The sequence below is a fragment of the Phaenicophaeus curvirostris genome, unplaced genomic scaffold (genome assembly GCF_032191515.1).
Source record: "Phaenicophaeus curvirostris isolate KB17595 unplaced genomic scaffold, BPBGC_Pcur_1.0 scaffold_53, whole genome shotgun sequence".
NCBI classification, from domain to species: domain Eukaryota; kingdom Metazoa; phylum Chordata; class Aves; order Cuculiformes; family Cuculidae; genus Phaenicophaeus; species Phaenicophaeus curvirostris.
Genome location: NW_027206675.1, coordinates 4,407 through 8,812, shown reverse-complemented (window position 1 = coordinate 8,812; position 4,406 = coordinate 4,407).

Below are 4,406 nucleotides of genomic sequence, written 5' to 3'. Positions count from 1 at the left end.
GACTCAATCTCCTCCCTGAGCACCCTGTTCCAGTGCTCGATAACCCTTTTGGTGAAGAAGTTTTTCCTAACATCCAATCTCAACCTCCCCTGGTGTACCTTGAGGCCATTCCCTCTCATCCTACCCCCTGGCTGAAGGGACCAGCAACCATCTTTACAACCTCCCTTCAGGTAATTGTAGACAGTGATAGGGTCACCCCTCAGCCCCGTCTTCTCCAGGCTAAACAACCCCGGGTTCCACCTTAAGACTTGTTCTCCAGCCCCTTCACCAGCTTCATTGCTTTTCTCTGGGCACACTCCAGCACCTCAATTTCTTTCTTGCAGTGAGGTGGGTCATGGCCCACTTTAAAAGAAAGTGAGTTCTTTTTCCCAGCATGGCCCCTGAGTAATTCAAAATCACTCTGAGGAATAGGTGTACACTATATCTTTTACTAAATAAGATGCATGCCTTTAAAACACTGGATTCAAACAATCAAACAACCCCCATGGGCCAGAGCACAGACAGGAATAGCTGCAGCCACAAAGTGACCGAAACAGCCCGTCAGTAGCGACGCTTCACAGCACTGTAAAAATCTCTTAACTGAGCCCCAAACAGCACCCAGAGCCCTAATGTTTCCCGGAGTCAAACCCAAAATCAAGCCCAAACCGCCTGCTACTGCCCACAGCAGCTGCACCTGTTGCAAAGAGAAAAGGGGAAAAGAAGACAAGGAGAAAAGATAGGAGAGGAGAAAAGAGTTACAAGAGACAAATACTTGCAAGAGGTGAGATAGTCACCACCTTAGGAGCTCCACATGTCGCAGCACGTGTTTTGTTGTCTGGCTGGTCCAGAAGATGGTGAGTGCCCACACGCAACACACAAACACGAGACAAGACAAACAGAGAGGGACAAGCAGACAAAGACACACAGAGAGAGAGAGAGAGAGAGTGGCAGAGAGAGTTGCAGAGAGAGAGAAAACAGACAAACAGAGACAACAGACAGACAGAAGGACACAAGACAGACAAACAAACAAAGAGGTTCACAGAGTGTTGTGGAGAGAGAGATTCAATCCTTCCTGGGGCTTTTTTAAACCCTCTGTCCCCGCCCCTCACCTGATCAGGTTGGGGGGGACAGGTAACAGCCTCAGGCATGTCCCTCCTACTTAGACAAGTCCAGGTGTGCTCTCCAGCATTCCGGCCTTGCCACTGAGGCTGGGGGCCATCCACCTGCTTTGAGCCATCCAACTCATGACAGGCTAGGTCCACACACTTTTACCCTCTCGATCTCTGGCATCCAACTGAAAGCAGAGGGCTGTGCTTCCTTCCTGGAGAGTGGAGAGAAATGGACCCTCTGAGGCGCGTCCCTCGCGGCGGGATGGATGTGCCCTGCAGACACACGCCTCTACAGTGGGCTGGGGACAATCAGCTCACCACCAGGGAAAGGCACCAGACTGCATCCCGTTCTGGAGTCCTTAGCACGGGAAGAACACGGAACAGTTGGAGTGAATCCAGAGGAAGTCACAAAGCTGATCACCTCCTTCAGAAAGGCTGGAGCGCCTCCTATCAAAGGACAGGCTGAGAGAGTTGGACTTGTTCATCCTGGAGAAGTGGAGGATGCAAGGAGAACTTCTAGCAGCTTCCAGTACTGAAAGGGGTTCCAGGAAAGCCAGGGAGGGGCTCTTGATCAGGGAGTTCTGGGACAGGACAAGGGGGAATGCTTTTCAACTGAAAAAGGGCTTTGAGCAACCTGATGCAGTGGGAGGTGTCCCTGCCCATGGCAGGGGGGTGGAACTGGACGGGCTTTGAGGTTCCTTCAACCCAAACCAGTCCATGATTCCAGGAGCGGAAAGCACAACTTGTAAATTGCCTGTTTCTCAACATCCATCCATGGGAACAAGGTGACCTAAGGGACACCTTGCACCACCAGTGCCAGTAACGGTTTGATGCATTGGACAGTGTCTCAAAATGCAGCTATGAATTAAATGAACAAGAAATACAGGAGAATAACGGGTCATTGGAGAAAAAGATAGGAATGTGTCAGAGGGTAGAACTACACAGTCTGCAGCTGCAAAATCATTGAACTTGGAGGGTTGTGTTTTCAGGCCTTGTCCAATTCTGGCCACGCTGGCATGCGCTGCCCCAGTACCTGACTGGAGAGCAGCATCGCTGTGGGCACTGAGTCTGGCCCCAGGATCCAGGCAGCAGGAAATTCACGCCATCTAATATAGTAAAAAAACTTTTGCAAACACGATCCTCCAAGCCAGTCCAGCAGAACCAAGGATGAAATGTCTGTGCTCAGGTCTAACAAAAACCCACTGTGTATGCTGGCTCCCACAAACCAGTCCCTTCAGCCCTTTTGTCCCTGCTAGGGATAAACAACTGCACTTTCCTGAGCTCTCGGTCACCTATTTATTCCTGAGAAACAGCATTCTGGCACTGGGAGGTGCTTCCCTGGCTCCCAGACCTGCAAATAAATTCCTCCATTTCAGATACCGACAGACACACACAGAACTTGACGTGATCCAGCAATGGAGCTCACAGCACAAAGCCAACCCCAGAAATCCAATCATGCCCTGGGCTGCATCCAAAGCAGTGGGACCAGCAGGGCAAGGGAGGGGATTCTGCCCCTCTGCTCCACGCTGGTGAGACCCCACCTGGAGTCCGGCGTCCAGTTCTGGAGTCGTAAGCACAGGAAGGACAGGGAGCGAGTCCAGAGGAGGCCAGGCAGATGATCCCACGACTGGAGCACCTTGTGTATGAGGACAGGCTGAGAGAGTTGGGGCTGTTCAGCCTGGAGATGAGGAAGCTCATGGGAGAACTTAGAGCAGCTTCCAGTACTGAAAGGGGCTCCAGGAAAGCTGGAGAGGGGCTCTTTCCAAGACTATGAAGCGATGGGATGAGGGAGAATGGCTTTAAATTGGAAGGGAGAAGATTTAGATTAGACATCAAGAAGAGGTGAGGGTGGGAGGCTCTGGCCCAGGTTGCCCAAAGAACTTGTGGCTGCCCCATCCCTGGAGGTGTTCAGGGCCAGGTTGGATGGGGCTTGGAACAACCTTATCCAATGGGAGATGCCCCTGCCCATGGCCGAGGGGTGCAACTGGATGGGTTTTGAGGCCTCTTCCAGCCCAAACCATTCCATGATTCTACAATTCTAGGACCAAAAAGGAGGAAAAACCCTTGGCTATGGACCAGAGCTAAACGCAGCTTCCTTTCCACTCCTGGAAAATCCCAGGTGCCCTCATTGGGCAACGCCATGCAGCCCTTTGGGCATCCTCGTGTCCCCCGGGCAACCAAGTTCTACCCATGGGCAAACCAGTGTCCTCACTGGGCAACCCAGTGCCAGCGTTTGTGCTCTGTGTCTCACTTTACCTAGAGGAAACATTTTCATCCCCTTCCTTCTACCACTTTGGATTAACTGCGAGCAATGTGGATGGTTCATTAAATATTTAGGCTGATGCATCTCCATTATTGTGGCCTTTTTCAGTCTCTTCTTGTTATTCCAGGTACTGCAGCTCGGCCTGAGACTGCACCAAAGCGTTTTACAGCTTTTCACAACCGCAGTGTCCCCCTGCCCCAGTGCTCCTCTTCCTGTGCACACACGCATTTCCCAGAGAAAGCTGCGCTTCTGCTGCCAAAGATATGACAGCAAAAAGATCTCAAATTCTTTGGTGTATACCAAGATGAGCACACTTTGATTTCACTTTAATCACACGACTTGCTTTCAACAGGTGTTGAAACTTACTAAACCGAAATTGAAAGTTCAACACACAAGCTGGTTTTCTATAGCTCAATCAGATCAAATAATTTCAATTAAAGCAAGCCATGCTCTGCCCCTCGGCAGGACATGCACACACCCTTGGACAAGCTCCCAATCTCCATCTATGCCCACTCTCTCTCCTTGCCCAAAGACAGTTCTGTTCAGATGAATCACTGCACAGCGAGGGACACCACTAATAGTTTTGGGCAACCACAGGGGTCTTGAACTATTTGCTAAATTGAGTAATAGTAATAATAATAATAACAACGATTAGATGTTACTGTAAATGGCCTGGGGTGCTCTGCAAAGCACGCAGACCAGGGACTTCCTGCACCAGGCTGAGCATGGACAGCAAAAGACAACAAAATGGATGAAGATCTGTTCCCACCAGAGCATCCAGAGTGGCCTTTCAAGCGGAGGGCTAATGATGAATCCTGGGCTGCATCAAAAGAACCAGGGCCAGCAGGGTGAGGGAGGGGATTCTGCCCCTCTATTCCACGCTTGTGAGACCCAACCTAGAGTCCTGTGTCCAATCCTGGAACCCTCAGCATAAGGAGATGGAACTGTTGGAATGGGTTCAGGGGAGGGCTACAAGGATGATCCGAGTGTTGAAGCCTCTGCCGTATGAAGACAGGCTGAGAGGGTTGGGCTTGTTCAACCTGGAGAAGAGAAGG